Source organism: Pagrus pagrus, assembly GCF_965226575.1.
Source record: "Pagrus pagrus genome assembly, chromosome: 22".
Taxonomy (NCBI): domain Eukaryota; kingdom Metazoa; phylum Chordata; class Actinopteri; order Spariformes; family Sparidae; genus Pagrus; species Pagrus pagrus.
In genome coordinates this window covers 3,577,571-3,589,139 of record NC_140204.1, presented here as the reverse complement: position 1 = coordinate 3,589,139, position 11,569 = coordinate 3,577,571, and positions in this window count along the sequence as shown.

Below are 11,569 nucleotides of genomic sequence, written 5' to 3'. Positions count from 1 at the left end.
GAGAAAAGTGGCTGATTTATCAACGACGAAAATAATCATGAGTTGCAGCCCTAAACATTACTAACTTAAATATGTAATGATATTCTTAAAGTACACCCACCTTGTCAGTAGTATTTATTCCTGACCTTCCTTCTGCTGTGTGTCAGAGTCAGTGACGGCTCAAAATGATGTGTGATACAAATATACAGTATATTAACACGATTGGTGTGAGTGTTTGCAAATTGCAAAACCAATCCAGACGTGAATACTTTTTACATGGTAAATTTTTGTATTCAAATGTTCTCATCATGTTTGCAGGGAGACCAGAGCACCAACTGTGCTGATAGTATCAACATCTGATACGATCGACTTAACCTGAAATGTAAACAAATTCATCCACTCATTAAGACCAGTGTTAATTAATAACTCATCAGCTAAAGTGCTATTGTAAACCAATAAAAACATACATGTTTTGCAAATACATCTGTGGTTTTATTTAGTATATCAGCTGTCAGTTTTCAGTTAATATACCGATGCAAATATGAGTCACATCATTCGTCTATTAAGATGAACTAGGCAGAATTCAAATTACTTGTATGGAAGCAACGACTGGATTTTATTCAAATCAGATACAGTGATTTACCTCAGAGCGGCTGACTGTATTGTTTCATTCAAATATGAACATGCAGATATAGCATTGCCTGGAAATGAACGTGTGTGTTCTGTGTATTATGTTGGGTCAAGGAGAGTTTTAACCAAATTAAAAGCATCACTGAAACAATATTTATTCTAATCAAATTCATACTAACTAAGGTAGTAACGCTTTTTTTGATGGGGTGTGCTTAAGACTTAGTGCAAAAAGGACCTTCTAGAGTAAGTTATACCCAAAAAACGCATGAAAAAATCACAGTGTAAGATTAAGCCACTAAAACGGGTGAAACTCGTCATCATAACTCTGGAATCTAAAGAGCTAGAGACTGGACATTTACAGGACTCGTGATAAATCCTGTGCCATGCCCAAACACCAAATTACATACAAAAAAGAAGAAACGCACAACATTCCAAAAAACACCAAAAATTATAGTGTTAGAAAAAGGCAAGTCTATTTAAATGTCTTTATTAGTGACTGAAAGAAGTGTCAATTGTCATTTTTAATGCAAAGTTGACATTGAGATGTCTTCGTAATGAAAACGTGACATTAACCAAATTATCAAACTTAAAGAAAAGTGCTTTGCAATTATCAAAGCAGGAAAACTCCAATGTGTCTTGTTTAGCTTCTTGACGCCACCTATAGCTTTGCCTATATTGTATTGATTAGTGGCAATGAGATCTTTTTGAATTGTGCAATATGCACAATGTCACATTTATGTGTTTCCAGATTCATACCTTTTACATCCAGTTTAACAAAAACACAATGTGGACTCCTACAGCCGACACAAGAATACAATAAATGAGCCACAAATGAATGAAAGCACTGACCCCATAAAGGTTAGCGATACTTTTAATGTAAGCACATTATTGGAGCTATGATGGTTTAATGTTACACAGAACATTCTACTTTACAACACACTTTTAAAGCAAACATACAGGATGTGTGACGTAGAGAGAAATATAAATAAAAAGTGTTGTATATATAAGTATCACTATGAAGTTAGCATTTGATACAAAGCCTTGATGATACATGATTCATTTCTATTTAAAAGACTGTTGTCGTTCTGTCTACTTTAACTTGCCAGTTTTGGTACTTTTGACATAAAATTGACCGTTAGCTAAACCATTACCACAAAAAAACAAAGCCAGGGTTAGCCTCATCCCAGGTCTATACGATTCACACTGCACTTCTACGAGCCCTGCGTTACCTGTCTTTGCTTTGAGATTAAGTTGAACTTTCTAGAATCTTGTGTTACTACTCTGATTACTTTAGCCCCTTGCACACTGGCACCTCTTAGCCCTGTGTTAAGTTGATTTTCTGGGGATAACCCCACAAGGTCGGGGCTAACCTGCTCTGGAGCAGGGCCAAGAAGACCTAGGCTAAAGTCTGGCTTAGCCCGCTTTGGAACGTGCCAGTGTGAACGCTTTCTTAGCCCGGAGCTAACAGCTCCCTTAGTTTGGGACTAAGTGCCGTGTGAAAGGCACTCATGTTAGTTAATTTTGTGTTGTGAACTAGAATTCACCTCTTTAAATCAGCGAGTGTAAACTGGTTATTTGCCATGCTAAAATGGAAAGCTGGACAAGCATAGCAACAGTAAGAAAGAGTCAAAAGTTAAAGTATCTGTATTCTCGTCGTATATGCTGTAAACTTATCTAATGTGATCCCCGTCATCATTCGTCGTTGTTCTTACAACACAGCAGTTTTCCTGACTTCTGTAGAAAGAGCAGAGGTAACACCAGACTGCTGGGCAGACAGAACCAGAATATAGACAACCACAGACCACACCTTTGATTCTTCAACATCTCTGGTGAGTTCATCAGGGTAACGGAAACTGCAACACCCACAAATCTGAACAACAGCACTCCCAGTATGGCCATGATGGTGTAGAACGCCCTCAGCTTTGATTGGTCAACCTGCCGCCTGCCCCCACCCCCTTCCCCTGGCCCTGGACGAATCAGAACACAGAGAACAGAAAGGCTGCAGAAGGAGACGACAATTAAGACAAAGGATGTGATACAAAAGTTGAGGATTGTTATGACATTTTGTTCAATGTAAATACAAGCTATCCCTGCAAAGCTCAGCAGCCAAGCACATCCGATGGTGATATTTCTGATTCCTTTCTCCTTCCTCAGGCTCAGGTAGGTGATGGGGTGAACGACGGCCAGGTAGCGCTCCACACAGGTCAGGATGTGAAAAGACATCTGTCCAGATGAGTTGATCGTGACAAGGTAGTTACCCGCCGTCATCATCTGTTGGCGATCAGTGAAGACACCAAAGCAGACAAGAATGAACCCGGAGACACTCAACAGCTCTATGACGACCATGTGGTAAGTAAAGAGGTCGGAGTGGCTCGCGGTCGTGTTGGAGCGCTGTTGGCACCATCGTTTAAGACCCAGGTAGAGGACGTAGATGTAGAGAGGGAGGAGGAGGAGGACGCTGGTGATGGTGAAGGCGGTGATGTTGTAAGTGCCAACTGTGGATCTGAAGCAGTGGTGAGAGACAGAATACATGTTGAAGAAGGAAGAGAGGGTAGACGGGGGAAGGGAGGCGTTAGAGGAGGACGAGGAGTTGACTGACATGACTGAGAGTGAAAAAGACAGAGATGGAGAGGAAAACAACATTGAAATAGGGAAAATTAGTTAATGTTATTGTCACCTGTTCATCCCAAAAGCCATTTTGATACTCAAAAATACAGTTCACACAGAGTCAGTGAGAAAATGAGCTACAATAATGTCAACAACAGTATTTTTTGATGATTGTCTTGTCATCAACGTAACATGGAATTTACAATCAAAGCATTGTATGGTCTCTACAGTGTTTTCATACATATACTAGCTTGTCAGATGAGAGGATTTTTGCAATCTGTTTGTTTTACATTTAATATCTTTTGGTTGAAGAGTTTTGATCAAACAAAACAAGACATTTGAAAATAGGTGGCTGATGAAGTAACAATGAAAATAGTTGTTAGTTGCAGCTCTTAACATTCGTAACTAAAACGTGTTGGATATTGTTAAAAGACACCCACCTTCTCCGTAGTGTGACCTTCCTTATGCTGTGTTTCAGAGTCAGCGATGGCTCAAGACTGGTATCGAATCCAAATGTATGTGTATGTATGTATATGTGTGTGTGTGTGTGTGTGTGTGTGTGCGCGTGTGTGTGTGTGTGTGTGTGTGTGTGTGTGTGTGTGTGTGCGTGTGTGTGTGTGTGTGTGTGTGTGTGTGTGTGTGTGTGTGGGGTGGAACAGGTGGACGCAGGACTCTGAGGTTTTTGCACGGTTCATTGCTGTAGGTAAATTTTCTCATCACAGTCTCCATTTCCAGGGAGACCGGAGCGTAAACTGAGCTGGAAGCTTCAACATCTACGTGGACTTAACCAAAACGTATACAAATTCATTCATTAACACCAGTAATACACAACTACAACCTAACTTATCACTCGCCAGATGAAGCCTGAGTTTATAGCGTTGGTGCCAATGCAAATGTAAGTCATTTAATCTGTACTCTAAAATGGGCATTTGGATGAATTTAAATCACAATTATGCATGAATTCCAATCAAATAAAGTGATTCAACATTTTGCCACCGTCTGTATTTGTCCATACAAATATGAGCATGAGGATAGAAGATTACATGGAAAAGATTGGGAATTCTTTATTTTATCTTGGATTGATTGGGTTGTATGGAGGGTTTTAAAGGCCAAAATGTTCGTATGTATGTATACATTTATATATAAATGCTTTGTAAACAAGATGGAGGAAGATGACTTAACACTGCTGTGTATAGGCCTACTGAATGGAAATGTCCCACTGCAGCCACAGTTTCTGACTGTTAACATTCTTTCTCAAACCAAAAACATGGGATGTTGTTAATTGTTGAATTGACGCCCTCTGAGTAGGTGCATGCCCCACGCCATACCCTGGCATGCACCTTCCCAGAAATATAGCTGTACTTCGCAGCCATGCGGTGATTGGTTTCGCTTGGAAGCATCGCATTTTCAGGCTTTTCTTCCAGTGCTTAGTCATGGTGCTAATAATGGGGATTGTGACCTGTAGTTTCCCCAGTAAATACACTGCACTCTTAGAGTGAAACGAGAGTGGCTCACTGGCACAATGTCCAAAGGTCAGGCTGCCTCTCTATGAGTTGGCAAACACCAGCTTGCCAAAACCAAGTCATTCGCACAATGTAGACACACGAGTGCACATGTGTAAATGCTCACTATGGCGCAGATTACGGCGCCGGCATAAAGTCTATATGCAACCACAAATCAGCTTTTATTATAAAACCAGAAGCCAAACAATAAATGAGCCAAAAAAATTAAAACGCTGAGGACATAAAGATTAGTCATACTTTTAATGTAAGCACATTATTGGAGCAGTCCAACTTTATACAAATCATTCTACTTTACAACACATTTTAAAGTAAAGATACAGGATGTGTGACATTTATGATAAAATGTTGATTAAGCATCACGTTGAAGTGGTACAGAAAGCCTTGATGATACACGACTTAAATTGTTGTCAGATGAATTAGTGCCAGGTTTGGATTAGAGGCTGCTATGCAGCAAAGTGTAAGCTAACGTTAGCGGCTCTAGCAGTGTAATTTGTAAAAATATCGCCAGAATTCACCAGAGAAACCAAGAAAATGCTGCTCTGTGCTAGCTGTTTTTGGCTGTCACTAGCTACCGTTAGCTAATTAGCTCATGGCTCAGCTAGCTGTGCAGAGTCAGCGCAGTATATCAAGGTTTAGTAGCCTGAGATCGAACATGGCTGGACACCAGACGAGGACTGAAAACAGCCTCTGAGAACGACTGAAGTAATTTTGTGGTAAGGAATAAAGAACAGAGGTGATTTACAGCAGCTCTGACATGGCTTAGTGGATGAAAAGACACAGCAGGCGGGAGAAGTTGCTTATTGCAACTTTCAGCTTGTCTTGAGATAAACTTGATTTTAAAAGATGAACAGTTGTATATTTCTGTTTTCTATGAAAAAAGATGTATAATATGCCTTTCTGTTGCTACAAGCGTAGCTACAGTATAGGTCAACTGACAGTTTAAGTATCATGCATTCTTATTCATTGTCTTTCTTACAACACGGCAGTTTTCCTGCTCTTTGTAGAAAGAGCAGAGGTAACACCAGACTGCTGGGCATAGAGAACCAGAATGCAGAAAAACACACATCACACCGTTGATCCTCCGAAAGCTGTGGTGAGTTAATCAGTGCAGTGGTTATCAACAAACCTACAAATCTGAGCAACAGCACTCCCAGTATGATCATGATTATGTAGAACGCCCTCAGCTTTGATTGGTCAACCTGCTGTCTGCCCCCGCCCCCTTCCCCCGGCCCTGGCCCAATCAGAACACAGAGAACAGAAAGGCTGCAGAAAGAGATGACAATAAAGATTAAAGATCCGACACTAAAATTAAGGATGGTAAAGAATTTGTTGTCCATGTTAATAAAAGTTATCCCTGCGAAGCTCAGCAGCCAAACACAGCCGATGGTGATATTTCTGATTCTGACCCCTTTCTCCTTCTTCAGGCTCAGGTAGGTGATGGGGTGAACGACGGCCAGGTAGCGCTCCACACAGGTCAGGATGTGAAAAAACCTCTGTCCATGCAAGTTGAGGAGGAAAAGATAGATACCCACAACCATCATCTGTGGGAGATCAGTTAAGGAACCACAAAACATGATGCTCAACCCCAACACACTCATCAGCTCTGCGACCACCATGTTGTAGGTAAAGACATCGGAGTGGCTCATCGTCGTGTTGGAGCGCTGTTGGCGCCATCGTTGGAGACCCAGGTAGAGGATGTAGACGTAGAGAGGGAGGAGGAGGAGGATGCTGGTGATGGTGAAGGCGGTGATGCTCAAAGTGCCAGCTGTGGATCTGAAGCAGATGCGAAAGAGAGAAAACATGTTGAAGGAGGAAAAGACGGGGGACGGAGGAAGGGAGGCGTTAGAGGAGGACGAGGAGTTGACTGACATGACTACGAGCAAGAGGCAGAAAGAGTGAAAAAGAAGGAAAGATGGAGAGGAACAGAACATTAACAAGTGAAAATGTGTATGTTATTGCTCACCTTTTGTCTTCTGTATACATGTAAAGTACACACCTAAATTATTAACTCCAGTTTTAACTCAGAGACACAGCTTAGATTGAACTTAAAATAAGAATTGTCAACAAGACTTTTTTTATGAATGTTTTGTCAACATGTACAACAAACACTAATAAAGCTGCAACACTTGTTGATCAAACAAATCAAGGCATCCGAAGACGTCATCTTGGGCTCAGAAGTTGTGATAAACTTTTTTTATAGAGAAAACAGGCTGCTGATCAATTAATAAGGACACATAATCATAACGTTCAGCCCTGAACATCAATAACTTAAATATGTTTGTATATTCTTTAAAGACACCCACCTTCTCCAGAGTGTGACCTTCTCCTTATGCTGTGTTTCAGAGTGAGTGACGGCTGAAGACTGATATCCAAGTATGTTGTAATATTAATGTGTGTGTGCGTTTGTCTGTGTGTGTGTGTGTGTGTGTGTGGAACAGGTGGAAGCAGACAGTCTGGGTTTTTTGCATGATGATACTTTTTACACGGTTCATTTTCTGTAGGTAAATTTTTTCACATCGCACTTTTCGTTTCCAGGGAGACCAGAGCACAGACTGAGCTGCAAGTAGCAACATCTGCGTATAGGTAGCAAACACATTCATTCATTAGTAACCACAACTTCACGAATCAGTTTGCAAATCTATGAATGAGTTATTAAGTATTTGAGATGACACTAATGCCATTTCCAGGTAAATAATATACCAATGCAAATGTAAGTCATTTCATCTATCCACAATGGACATTTGGCAGAATTAAATTACAATTATGTTTGCATTTATAATATTACTTGGAGATGAAAGAGTGTGTGTGGTTTTGTTTCTTGTTCTTTGTTTAATCTTGAGTTGTATGGAGAGTCCTATGGGCCAAAATTTAATATATAAGTGAATATATAAATCAGTACATACATACATAATTGGATATTTAAATGCCTAAATTATATGAGCAAATGCTTAACTAAATGAATGAATGAAAAATGATGTAACTTAAAGGTGTTGTTGGTCACATTCAGCTGCTAAATGTGGCCGTCCACAGAGATAAACAAAACAATCATTTTGGACCCAACAAACATTTTTAAATGATGAATTCACAATCATAATAATGTTTTTAAGGAAATTGGATCACCTGTTCTACAAGCTCTGTAAATGTATTATTTAAAAAAAAAAGATTTGTTGACATGTTATCAATATGACCTTTAATGCTTAATAAACATATTATTACGTAAATAAAATGCTTAAATAAATCAATAAACAAGTAATTATCTAATTTAATGTGTACTTGTCACCATAAATAAATAAATCACAAATGAAATGACATATGATCATTACTATATAGTTTAAATTTTCTTTTCCTTAAAATCATTATTATGGTTGTGAATTAAGAAAAATTTAAATGTTTCAAAGAGTCCAAAACGACGTTTTGCACAGTAACGTTAGCTAGCTAGTTTTAACATTGCTAATGCTAGTTAGCTAACTTCACGGCAGTACTACTGTATGTTCCCAGCAAATTCTACTACGTAGCACCTAGCAGTAGCAACATAAACATTTGCTTGCTAGTTTTAGCAACATTGAATAACATTTGCTAGCTAGCGTTAGCAATGTTAAAAATGCTCCAAAGTAGTCTCACTTAGCCACTTATAGCTTTGCCTACATTGTATTTATCAGCTAGTGTTGGTTGGTAAGCGGTGCATGTGAAAGAAAGATGAGGCTAATTTTGCTTTAAAATTTAAAATGTTCGCTCTCAGATCCATACTCACGACATCCAGTTTAACAAAAAGACAATGTGTAAACCGACAACCTTCACAAGAACATGTACATTGTTGGGAGGAAAAATTAAAACACTGACCACATCAAGATAAGTTCATCAGATTTAATGAACACACATTATTGGAGCTGTAATTGTTCTAATTCACACAGAATATTCTACATTTAGAAATGATAAAAGTCTTAAATAATAAGCATCACATATTGCATTTGACACACAAAGCCTTTATGATACCTTTACATTCTTTTTTAAGGACTTTTGAGTGTAGTTAAACGTGCAGTGTGTAAGAAATGGCCAGCAGTTGTAGGACTGGGCCAGGGCTAGCTAGTTAGCATGCTAATTTGAGTAGATACAAAGACATCAGAATGTAAAAACTGTTATTTCTTCAGATTCTAACTACAACTCAAACATATTGGGCCCGTCAAGCCTTGTAGATTAGACGATGGTGTCTATATTTTAGCTAATTTAATGTTATCCTCGTCGTTATTCATTGTTGTTCTTACAACACAGCAGTTTTCCTGCTCTGTGTAGGAAAAGCAGAGGTAACACCAGACTGCTGGGCAGACAGAACCAGATGAAAGACGCCTGCACGGCACACTTTCCAGCATACGCCAGCTGATTTAAGACAACCCCAACTGTGACGACTAAATAACCCCCAAGCCTGAACATCAGCACTCCCAGTATGACCATGATGGTGTAGAACGCCCTCAGCTTTGATTGGTCAACCCGCTGTCTGCCCCCGCCCCCTTCCCCTGGCCCTGGACGAATCAGAACACAGAGAACAGAAAGGCTGCAGAAGGAGACGACAGCTAAAATGAAGATCATGATGAACAAAGTGAGAATGATCATGAAAATGTTGTCGTCCATGTACAGCAGACCTATCCCTGCAATGCACAGCAGCCAAACAAAGCAGGTGGTGATATTTCTGATTCTGATCCCTTTCTCCTTCCTCAGGCTCAGGTAGGTGATGGGGTGAACGATGGCCAGGTAGCGCTCCACACAGGTCAGGACGTGAAATGACATCTGTCCAGATATGTTGATGTTAAAAAGGCACGTACCCACCATTATCATCTGTGGGAGATCAGTGTGGACACCACAACAAGTGATTGTGGCCCCGAGGACACTCATCAACTCTGCAACGACCATGTGGTAGGTAAAGACGTCGGAGTGGCTCGTCGGAGTGTTGGAGCGCTGTTTTCGGCATCGTTGGAGACCCAGGTAGAGGACATAGACGTAGAGAGGGAGGAGGAGAAGGAGGCTGGTGATGGTGAAGGCGGTGATGTTGAAAGTGCCAACTGTGGATCTGAAGCAGGACACGAGAAGAGACATGCTGGTGGGAAAGAAGGAAGACGGAGGAAGGGAAGAGGAGTTGCCCAACATAACTATGGGTGATGGGCAGAAATAGAGTGAAAAAGATGAAAAGATAAAACAATATTAACAAGTGACATCATCGTTACACTCTTAACGTTAAATATATACGGGCTGGAACTCAAAAAGCACTCGTCAGGGCTTTTCACACCGCACTTAACGACAGTATCTTTTGTCTTGTAGTCTTTTCCAGCTTTTCTCTGTTTTACATCGTTGTATTATATTTTAGGATTTTGGAAGTTAGATTAGACAAAACAAGACATTTAAAGACTTTAACAGAAAGATTGAGATCAATCGATGATAAAAACATTAAAAACTTAAAGCATGTCATGATTTTCTGGACGTTCACTCACCTCGTCTGTAGATTTGATTCCTGACCTTCCCTCTGCTGCGTTTCAGAGTCAGTGACGGCTCAAAATGACATCTGATCCTAACATACAGCATATTATTATTATTATCATTATTAATGTGTATCAGGTGGAAGCAGGACTGTGGGGTTTTTTTGCATGTTGCTAAACCAATCCAGACTTCTTGATACTTTTCTACACGGTTAATTTCTGCAGGCAAATATTCTCATTACGCTCTCCTTCTGCAAAGACACCAGAGTACACACTGTGATGGCAGTCTGCTGAAATATAAACAGATATCCAGGAAAACCTTTGCAACCATCATGTTTTGTGTCATTTGCTTCACTCTAAGACTGATGTATCTATCTTCTGATGGTCACATGTGGTCTTCCTGATTTTGTATATTTATAATTAATAAGGATAAAACATTTATTTGCTTGTTTTCCGTCTATTGTACATTTTTACTTGCACTTGTAATACTTTAATTTGGCCAGTAGATGTCGGCATTTATCTCAAAATTCATCTCAGGAAAATCTCAATATCTGCCCTGAGAATCACTCAACCGATCGAGACGTCTCAGCTTTATTATGAATCAGTGAAATGTTGTTGTCATTTTGCTTGTCATGGTCTATTTACTCGTTATGATAGAACCAAGTTTGTCTTGGCCTCTTGAAATGCATCATGGGAAATGTAGGATCCAGCATTTCTTGAAGCTTGAGCCATACAAGAGTCTAAAAATCAGGATCAGGAACACAGCTGCACCAGTTTATCTCCTTTTAATCAGCTTCTTGTGAGTTTTACATCTTTATAGAACTAAACTAATACTAATGACGCGTAATCTCAACATCTCTCCATGTCTGCATGACATTAATGCCAAAATGGCACGAGATTCTGCCTGAATACTCTTAAACCTCCCTCATTTTGCTCTGATTCACTTTATAAGCACAAAAGGTGTCAGAGGTAATGGTCAGATGTTTTTCTATGGTTTGCTAGAGACCTGGAGCTGCAGCTGCATCGTTCCTCAGAGATATTCATTCTCTTTTAGGCGGAAATAAAATCTTTCTTTCATGCTGCGTGGCAACTTCATTCACTCAGACCCAGTGACATATATACTTTCTACTAACACATCTGAACAAATAAGTAAGTAGGAATTAAGTGTTTCCTTTATTGTGATACCTGGATTATTCAGATAGACCTTTCTAGATGCAGAGATACACTCTGTGAAACTATCAGACGATCACCACTTTAGGTACAAAGTGGTTTTAGGAGACTGGACGAGGCCGAGGCTAGCTGGTTAGCATGCTTACTGCGTCAACACTGTTGTTTCCTCAACAACAGAACATAAGATGTGTTGTC